This window comes from Phyllobates terribilis, unplaced genomic scaffold, assembly GCF_046119375.1.
Source record: "Phyllobates terribilis strain yellow unplaced genomic scaffold, ASM4611937v1 Scaffold_686__1_contigs__length_820107, whole genome shotgun sequence".
Classification (NCBI taxonomy): domain Eukaryota; kingdom Metazoa; phylum Chordata; class Amphibia; order Anura; family Dendrobatidae; genus Phyllobates; species Phyllobates terribilis.
In genome coordinates this window covers 192140-203482 of record NW_027363446.1, presented here as the reverse complement: position 1 = coordinate 203482, position 11343 = coordinate 192140, and positions in this window count along the sequence as shown.

Sequence of the window (11343 nt, the reverse complement as noted above, 5' to 3'; positions counted from 1 at the left end):
GACGAGAAATACAGGATGAGCTAGCAACAGGGCTGAAGAGGAGTTATGCTAAGAAGGAGGATAATGTGAATTGCTGTGCCTTATCCCATCTGTACCCACCTGATGAACTTGAACTGTCAAGTATATGTTTGACTGTTACAAAGAACTTCGTGTTCCCTAAATTGTGAGCGGCGGCTTCTGAGGACAGAAGCCTGAAGGCAGTGGAGGCCTGCGGCCTACAAGAGAGTGTGCTGCACCCCACACCCTAGAGCACACTGGGACTGGGACACCCATTGTCTGTAAAGTGCCAGAGCGAAATCAGACCGACGTTCAGTCACGACTACCGCTCTGTGCCACTTTACAAGATGAGTGATAAGGGAACTTCTCCATCAGAAGAGACGAGGAAATAATGGTCGCTGCCCAAACTGTGACAAGAACAGGACCACAATGCAACAAGAACTGTCTCACAATGCTCTTGGAACTTTCCCATAATGCATTGCAAATTGAAACTAGAGCAAATACATTAAATCACTAGCAGACAGTGCCGTTATCAAACAATAAAAAAGAGACAGGATTCAAATGCAAGCAACATAATGTCAGAACTGATATACACATAAAGTGACTAGATTCCCTGGATAGCTAAATTCGCTGCTGAGGCAAGAACACGGGCTGCCCAGCACTATTTAAGTGCACCCCATGAAGATAGACACTCTAATTTACAAGGCCATAACATATAGGTGCATCTCACAAAATTAGAATATCATCAAAAAGTTAATTTATTTCAGTTCTTCAATGCAAAAAGTGAACCTCATATATTATATAGAGTCATTACAAACACAGTGATCTATTTCAAGTGTTTATTTCTGTTAATGTTGATGATTATGGCTTATAGCCAATGAAAACACAAAAGTCATTAACTCAGTAAATTAAAATAATTAACAAAAAACACCTGCAAAGACTTCCTAAGCATTTAAAAAGGTCCCTTAGTCTGTTTTAGTAGGCTCCACAATCATGACAATCATGGTGAAGACTGCTGACTTGACAGATGTCCAGAGTTCCAATTTTCATTTGAAATCAAGGTCCCAGAGTCTGGAAGAAGAGTGGAGAGGCCACAATCCAAGCTGCTTGAGGTCTAGTGTGAAGTTTCCACAATCAGTGATGGTTTGGGGAGCCGTGTCATCTGCTGGTGTAGGTCCACTGTGTTTTTTCAACACCAAAGTCAGCGCAGCCGTCTACCAGGAAATTTTAGAGCACTTCATGCTTCCCTCTGCCACAGTATCAAGCTACCAGGAGGGCAAAGGGGGCGGTGGCCCCGGGCCCCTCGCTCTTAGGGGGCCCATCCAGGGCTACGCCAGTGTAACTGTATCTAGCATGCCCCTGGTGCCAGCATCGGGCCCCACTGCCCGCCACCGCCGCAAGTTTACTGATGAGAGAGGGAGCGCGGATCTCTCTCCCATTAGTCCCTTCTGTGACTGACGTCTCTGACATCATCACTTGGCGCCCAGCCCGCTGTGCTGAAGATGTGTGCGTGCTGGGTGCTCTGAGCAGCGAGGGAACCAGGAGGAGAGATGAGTACTGTTTATTTATTTTTTGCCGGGTGGGGGGCGGCATTATATTACAGACTCTGCCTATGGGAAGGGGGAGGTGCATTATACTACAGACTCTGCCTATGGGGGAGCATTATCCTAAAGACTCTGCCCACAGAGAGGGGGGGCATTATACTAAAGACTCTGCCTATGGGGAGGGGGGGCATTATACTACAGACTGTCTATGGGGAGGGGGGGAGCATTATACTAAAGCCTCTGTCTATGGGGGGGCATTCTACTACAGACTCTGCCTATGGGGGGCATTATACTACAGACTCTGTTTATGAGCAGGGGAGAGCAGTAGACTACAGACTCTGCCTATGGGGGGACATTGTACTACAGACTCTGCCTATAAGAGGGGGAGCATTATACTACAGACTCTGCCTATGGGGGGTGCATTTTACTACATACTCTGCCTATAGGTGGGGCATTATACTACAGACGCTGCCTATGAGATGGGGGGGGGGCATTATATCACAGACTCTGCCTATGAGGAGGGGGGGCACATTATACTACAGACTCTGCCTATGAGATGGGGGGGCATTATACTAAAGATTCTGCCTATGAGGAGGGGGGGATTATACTACAGACTCTGACTATGAGGAGGGGGGAGCATTATACTACAGACTCTGCCTATGGGGGGGCATTATACTACAGACTCTGCCTATAAGGAGGGGGGGAGCATTATACTACAGACTCTGCCTATGGGGGGGACATTGTACTACAGACTCTGCCTATAAGAGGGGGAGCATTATACTACAGACTCTGCCTATGGGGGGTGCATTTTACTACAGACTCTGCCTTTAGGTGGGGCATTATACTACAGGCGCTGCCTATGAGATGGGGGGGCATTATACCACAGACTCTGCCTATGAGGAGGGGGGGCACATTACACTACAGACTCTGCCTATGAGATGGGGGGGGGGCATTATACTACAGATTCTGCCTATGAGGAGGGGGGGGCATTATACTACAGACTCTGCCTATGAGGAGGGGGGAGCATTATACTACAGACTCTGCCTATGGGGGGGGCATTATACTGCAGACTCTGCCTATGGGGGGGCATTATACCACAGACTCTGCCTATGAGGAGGGGGGGAGCATTATACTACAGACTCTGCCTATGGGGGGGAGCTTTATACTACAGACTCTGTCAATGGGGGGAGCATTTTACTACAGACTCTGCCTATAGGGGCGCATTATACTATACGAAGGACTATGGGGAGTGCATTATACTATATTGAGGACTATCTGGTGCATTATACTATATGTAGGCTATTTATACAGTGTGGGAGATAATGTGGGTTCTTTGAACAGCGTGGGGGCCATCATACAGTGTGGGAGATAATGTGGGGTCTTTGTATAGTGTGGAGGCCATCATACAGTGTTGGAGCCATCAGCTTGGGGGCTACTAAGGGGTCAGTATACTTTGTGGGGGTACTATACAGTGAGGGGGAATTATATCGTGAATAGGAGAACATCATACTGGTTAGAGCGGAGCTCTACATGGGGGGAGACTCAGGACATTATTAAATCTTAGGTGGGCACTTATTGTTATAGGGGAACTCAGGTTATCGTGACTGTCGAAGGGGCACTATTACTTTCTAGGGGGCACAATGTGGGCACTGTTTTCTAGGACACTTGCACACGGCATTACTTTATTTTAGAGGTTTGTTTTACCATCTAGAGGGCACACAGTAGGTGCAGTAATAGGGACACATTTTGCAGCAGAGGCTCAGTATTGGGGTATCAGCAGGATGAGAAGTTTGTGCAGGTTGGGGATAGATGTGGTCAGTGCCTGAAATGTAAGGAGTCAAATGTGTCTTTGTTGTGATCTCTGCATACCTGAGACTCTGAGCCCTGGCTGGAGAAGTTGTCGTGTCGGTCTGGGCCAGATGGAAAAGACGGGAAAAGTGAACAATTTAATCAGAAAGAACGTCAGCTGTAAGGTACTATATATAACTGAGCTGTGATCTCTTATATGTTTTGCAGGACTGGCATCTATCAATATATGTCACCATATGGCGGTAATATCAGTGCTGGTCTTTGTATAGAGATTATTTTTAGTAACAGCGCGGTCATCTGCTGAGGTTTTCCTACATCAACTATCTGGGTGCGCCGCTATAGTTGGAATCAGGGTTACCTGGTTAGAGGCCCACTCAGAAGTTTCGGCCCCCTGAACCAAAACCTTAGCTACGCCAAGCTTTTTGGAGATGGAAATTTCATTCTCCAGCAGGACTTGGCCCCTGTCCACACTGACAAAAGTACTAATACCTGGTTTAAAACAACAGTATCACTGTGCTTGATTGGCAGCAAACTCACCTGACCTTAACCCCATAAAGAATCTATGGGGTATTGTCAAGAGGAAAATGAGAGACACCAGACCCAACAATGCAGACGAGCTGAAGGCTTCTATCAAAGCCACCTGGGCTTCCATAACCCCTCAGCAGTGTCACAGGCTGATCGCCTCCATGCCACATTGCCACATTGATGCAGTAATTGATGTAAAAGGATCCCCGACCAAGTATTGAGGGCATTTATTGAACATACATTTCAGTAGGATAACATTTTGGATTTTGAAAACATTTTTCAAGCTGTTGTTATAAGGTATTCTAATTAATTGAAATAATGACTTTTGAGTTTTCATTGGCTGTAAGCCATAATCATCAATATTAACAGAAATAAACACGTGAAATAGATCACTCTGTGTGTAATGGCTCTATATAATATATGAGTTTCACGTTTTGTATTGAAGAACTGAAATAAATTAACTTTTCTGGTGATATTCTAATTTTGTGAGATGCACCTGTAGATGGGCTTGGCTGCACCCTGAATAAAAATAGCATGTAAAAAATATATATGATATATATGAGGTATTGGTCGATATTTTGGCCAAAATATACAAGCTCGCAACCTGCTCAAGGGTCCTCATACTTGCGAGTCCCTACACTAACATTAAAAGCAAAGTCACAAAAACAAGGAATTAAAGTTCCCACCAAAATTCAAGAATTAACACAGCAAATACAGCAACAATAATTACAAGGATGCAGCAAACCCATATAATGAAGAAGTCAGCAACACAGGTGCAAAATATTGATGAGACAACCACTCACAACCTACCAATTCATGGAGGGGGTGATTGCTTAGTATTAAAACTGCACACAAATAAGCCTTGTATAGGGCACTGGTCACACATAGGTAGTGCACAATGTCTGGCTTACAGCCTATTAGTGAAGCCCAAACTATTAGATTAGGCGGGCTGCCCAGCACTTTTTAAGTGCACCCCATGAAGACAGACACCCTAGTTTACAAGGCCAACATTGATGGATCTGGCTGCACCCTGAATAAAAATAACGTGCAAAAAATATATATGATATATATGAGGTATTAGTAAATATTTTGGCCAAAATACACAAGCTCGCAACCCGCGTCAAGGGTCCTCATACTTGCGAGTCCCTACACTAACATTAAAAGCAAAGACAAATTTAAATTCCCACCAAAATTCAAGAATTAACACAGGAAAAAAGGGCAACAGTGTTTACCTGCCTAGGTCTCAGTACTAATCATGCCATATAATAACGATGACAGCAATACAGGTGCAAAATACTGATGCGACAACCACTCACATATTACCAATTAATGGAGGGGGGTGATTACATAGTATTAAAACTGCACACAAAATTATATGGGATTGCTACATCCTAATAGTGCATTAGTTCTGAGATCTGGGCAGGTAAATGCTATATTAATAATTGATTTTTTGAGGAAAGTTAAATTCTCTTTTGTTGGCTTTACTTTTAATCTAACTGAAATACACATAAGCTTTTTTCCTAAACATTAGGATCTGTGTAGAGCCATCAGCTCAAAAAGGCTTCCTTTGACAGACTTGGCATAAGCAGGTCAAAAGGAACCCTGATCTTTACCATTACACCCCTTTAGAGGAATGGAGACTTACCACATGCTCAGGGTTGCATCTACAGAGTAGCTGCTGGCCAGAGGAGCGAGCTTGAGGCTATAACTCTAACTAAAGCTTTTTTATTACTAAATGATGGGTTCTGTCTAAGGCCATTGGCTCAAAAAGGCTTCCTCGGACAGACTTGGCGCAAGCTACTCCATTCTGCAGATCCCAAGGGAACCCTGGCCTTTACCATTACACCCCTGTACAGGGATAGATACTTACCATAGGCCCAGGGTTGCATCTACAGAGTAGCTGCTGGCCGGAGGAGCGAGCTTGAGGCTATAGTGGTTGATTCAACTCTAACTAAAGCTTTTTTTTCCTAAATACTGGGATCTGTTTAAGGCTGTTGGCTCAAACAGACTTCCTCGGACAGACTTGGCGCAAGCTACTCCATTCTGCAGATCCCAAGGGAACCCTGGTTTTTACCATTACACCCCTGTACAGGGATAGATACTTACCATAGGCCCAGGGTTGCATCTACAGAGTAGCTGCTGGCCGGAGGAGTGCGCTTGAGGCTTGAGTAGTTGAGTCAATCCTAACAAAAGAAAAACCTATCTAATGACACTTTCTTGTTAGGACCTGTCTGAGGCCTATGGCTCAAAAAAGCTTCTTTGGAAAAACTTGGCAAAAGCCAGTCTATCCTACAGGTTCCAAAGGAACTCTGACCTTCACTCTTACATCCCTGTACAGTGATAAAGACTTATTACAGGGCCTTGATTGCATCTACATAGTAGATGCTGACTGGAGGGGCAAACTTAAGGTTAGAATGGTTCAGCCAACCCTAACTATTGCTACTTTCTTAAATGTTAGGATATTTCTGAGGCCGTTGGCTCAAACAGGCTTCCTTGGACAGACTTGGCGCAAAACACACCATTTCTGATGTTTCCAAATGAACCCTGGGCTTCACCCTTGAACCTCTATACAGGGACCGTTTCATAGTTTTAAGGTTGAAAGACACAAGTCCATCAAGTTCAACCTAAAAGCTAATGTGTTGATCCAGAGCAAGGCAAAAACCCCATGAGGCAGATGCTAATTGCCCCATATTAGGGGAAAAATTCCTTCCCGACTCCACATATGGCAATCAGACTAGTTCCCTGGATCAACGTCCCATAACAAAATCTAGTACGGATAACCTGCAATTTTATATTATTCAAGAAAGGCACACACATGCCCTCCTTGAATTTTTTTTAGAAAATTAAGTATTTCAATTTCATGTGGTAGAGAGTTTCATAACCTCATTGCTCACACAATAAAAATTTGCCAACTAACTTCCTTTAGACAAAGTGAATTAGGATCTTTATGCTAGAGTAATTGAATTAACTCTAACTGAAATAGATTAATGCTTTTTTCCTAAATGTTGAAATTTGTTTAAATCCATCAGCTCAAAAAGGCTTTCTCGGACAGACTTGGCGCAAGCTACTCCATTCTGCAGATCCCAAGGGAACCCTGGCCTTTACCATTACACCCCTGTACAGGGATAGATACTTACCATAGGCCCAGGGCTGCATCTACAGAGTAGCTGCTGGCCGGAGGAGCGAGCTTGAGGCTATAGTGGTTGATTCAACTCTAACTAAAGCTTTTTTTTCCTAAATACTGGGATCTGTTTAAGGCTGTTGGCTCAAACAGACTTCCTCGGACAGACTTGGCGCAAGCTACTCCATTCTGCAGATCCCAAGGGAACCCTGGTTTTTACCATTACACACCTGTACAGGGATAGATACTTACCATAGGCCCAGGGTTGCATCTACAGAGTAGCTGCTGGCCGGAGGAGTGCGCTTGAGGCTTGAGTAGTTGAATCAATCCTAACTAAAGAAAAACCTATCTAATGCCACTTTCTTGTTAGGACCTGTCTGAGGCCTATGGCTCAAAAAAGCTTCTTTGGAAAGACTTGGCAAAAGCCAGTCTATCCTACAGGTTCCAAAGGAACTCTGGCCTTCACTCTTACAGCCATGTACAGTGATAAAGACTTATTACGGGGCCTTGATTGCATCTACATAGTAGATGCTGACTGGAGGGGCAAACTTAAAGTTAGAATGGTTCAGCCAACCCTAGCTATTGCTACTTTCTTAAATGTTAGGATATTTCTGAGGCCATTGGCTCAAACAGGCTTCCTTGGACAGACTTGGCGCAAGACACACCATTTCTGATGTTTGCAAATGAACCCTGGGCTTCACCCTTGAACCTCTATACAGGGACCGTTTCATAGTTTTAAGGTTGAAAGACACAAGTCTGTCAAGTTCAACCTAAAAGCTAATGTGTTGATCCAGAGGAAGGCAAAAACCCCATGAGGCAGATGCTAATTGCCCCATATTAGGGGAAAAATTCCTTCCCGACTCCACATATGGCAATCAGACTAGTTCCCTGGATCAACGTCCCATAACAAAATCTAGTACGGATAACCTGCAATTTTATATTATTTAAGAAAGGCACACACATGCCCTCCTTGAATTTTTTTTAGAAAATTAAGTATTTCAATTTCATGTGGTAGAGAGTTTCATAACCTCATTGCTCACACAATAAAAATTTGCCAACTAACTTCCTTTAGACAAAGTGAATTAGGATCTTTATGCTAGAGTAATTGAATTAACTCTAACTGAAATAGATTAATGCTTTTTTCCTAAATGTTGAAATTTGTTTAAATCCATCAGCTCAAAAAGGCTTTCTCGGACAGACTTGGCGCAAGCTACTCCATTCTGCAGATCCCAAGGGAACCCTGGCCTTTACCATTACACCCCTGTACAGGGATAGATACTTACCATAGGCCCAGGGCTGCATCTACAGAGTAGCTGCTGGCCGGAGGAGCGAGCTTGAGGCTATAGTGGTTGATTCAACTCTAACTAAAGCTTTTTTTTTCCTAAATACTGGGATCTGTTTAAGGCTGTTGGCTCAAACAGACTTCCTCGGACAGACTTGGCGCAAGCTACTCCATTCTGCAGATCCCAAGGGAACCCTGGTTTTTACCATTACACCCCTGTACAGGGATAGATACTTACCATAGGCCCAGGGTTGCATCTACAGAGTAGCTGCTGGCCGGAGGAGTGCGCTTGAGGCTTGAGTAGTTGAATCAATCCTAACTAAAGGAAAATCTATCTAATGCCACTTTCTTGTTAGGACCTGTCTGAGGCCTATGGCTCAAAAAAGCTTCTTTGGAAAGACTTGGCAAAAGCCAGTCTATCCTACAGGTTCCAAAGGAACTCTGGCCTTCACTCTTACAGCCCTGTACAGCGATAAAGACTTATTACAGGGCCTTGATTGCATCTACATAGTAGATGCTGACTGGAGGGGCAAACTTAAGGCTAGAATGGTTCAGCCAACCCTAACTATTGCTACTTTCTTCAATGTTAAGATATTTCTGAGGCCGTTGGCTCAAACAGGCTTCCTTGGACAGACTGGGCGCAAAACACACCATTTCTGATGTTTCCAAATGAACCCTGGGCTTCACCCTTGAACCTCTATACAGGGACCGTTTCATAGTTTTAAGGTTGAAAGACACAAGTCCATCAAGTTCAACCTAAAAGCTAATGTGTGATCCAGAGGAAGGCAAAAACCCCATGAGGCAGATGCTAATTGCCCCATATTAGGGGAAAAATTCCTTCCCGACTCCACATATGGCAATCAGACTAGTTCCCTGGATCAACGTCCCATAACAAAATCTAGTACGGATAACCTGCAATTTTATATTATTCAAGAAAGGCACACACATGCCCTCCTTGAATTTTTTTTAGAAAATTAAGTATTTCAATTTCATGTGGTAGAGAGTTTCATAACCTCATTGCTCACACAATAAAAATTTGCCAACTAACTTCCTTTAGACAAAGTGAATTAGGATCTTTATGCTAGAGTAATTGAATTAACTCTAACTGAAATAGATTAATGCTTTTTTCCTAAATGTTGAAATTTGTTTAAATCCATCAGCTCAAAAAGGCTTTCTCGGACAGACTTGGCGCAAGCTACTCCATTCTGCAGATCCCAAGGGAACCCTGGCCTTTACCATTACACCCCTGTACAGGGATAGATACTTACCATAGGCCCAGGGCTGCATCTACAGAGTAGCTGCTGGCCGGAGGAGCGAGCTTGAGGCTATAGTGGTTGATTCAACTCTAACTAAAGCTTTTTTTTCCTAAATACTGGGATCTGTTTAAGGCTCTTGGCTCAAACAGACTTCCTCGGACAGACTTGGCGCAAGCTACTCCATTCTGCAGATCCCAAGGGAACTCTGTTTTTTACCATTACACCCCTGTACAGGGATAGATACTTACCATAGGCCCAGGGTTGCATCTACAGAGTAGCTGCTGGCCGGAGGAGTGCGCTTGGGGCTTGAGTAGTTGAATCAATCCTAACTAAAGAAAAACCTATCTAATGCCACTTTCTTGTTAGGACCTGTCTGAGGCCTATGGCTCAAAAAAGCTTCTTTGGAAAGACTTGGCAAAAGCCAGTCTATCCTACAGGTTCCAAAGGAACTCTGGCCTTCACTCTTTCAGCTCTGTACAGCGATAAAGACTTATTGCAGGGCCTTGATTGCATCTACATAGTAGATACTGACTGGAGGGGCAAACTTAAGGCTAGAATGGTTCAGCCAACCCTAACTATTGCTACTTTCTTAAATGTTAGGATATTTCTGAGGCCGTTAGCTCAAACAGGCTTCCTTGGACAGACTGGGCGCAAAACACACCATTTCTGATGTTTCCAAATGAACCCTGGGCTTCACCCTTGAACCTCAATACAAGGACAGTTTCATAGTTTAAAGGTTGAAAGACACAAGTCCATCAAGTTCAACCTAAAAGCTAATGTGTTGATCCAGAGGAAGGCAAAAACCCCATGAGGCAGATGCTAATTGCCCCATATTAGAGGAAAAATTCCTTCCCGACTCCACATATGGCAATCAGACTAGTTCCCTGGATCAACGTCCCATAACAAAATCTAGTACGGATAACCTGCAATTTTATATTATTCAAGAAAGGCACACATATGCCCTCCTTGAATTTTTTTTAGAAAATTAAGTATTTCAAGTTCATGTGGTAGAGAGTTCCATAACCTCATTGCTCACACAATAAAAATTTGCCAACTAACTTCCTTTAGACAAAGTGAATTAGGATCTTTATGCTAGAGTAATTGAATTAACTCTAACTGAAATAGATTAATGCTTTTTTCCTAAATGTTGAAATTTGTTTAAATCCATCAGCTCAAAAAGGCTTTCTCGGACAGACTTGGCGCAAGCTACTCCATTCTGCAGATCCCAAGAGAACCCTGGCCTTTACCATTACACGCCTGTACATGGATAGATACTTACCATAGGCCCAGGGCTGCATCTACAGAGTAGCTGCTGGCCGGAGGAGCGAGCTTGAGGCTATAGTGGTTGATTCAACTCTAACTGAAGCTTTTTTTTTCCTAAATACTGGGATCTGTTTAAGGCTGTTGGCTCAAACAGACTTCCTCGGACAGACTTGGCGCAAGCTACTCCATTCTGCAGATCCCAAGGGAACCCAGGTTTTTACCATTACACCCCTGTACAGGGATAGATACTTACCATAGGCCCAGGGTTGCATCTACAGAGTAGCTGCTGGCCGGAGGAGTGCGCTTGAGGCTTGAGTAGTTGAATCAATCCTAACTAAAGAAAAACCTATCTAATGCCACTTTCTTGTTAGGACCTGTCTGAGGCCTATGGCTCAAAAAAGCTTCTTTGGAAAGACTTGGCAAAAGCCAGTCTATCCTACAGGTTCCAAAGGAACTCTGGCCTTCACTCTTACAGCCCTGTACAGCGATAAAGACTTATTACATGGCCTTGATTGCATCTACATAGTAGATGCTGACTGGAGGGGC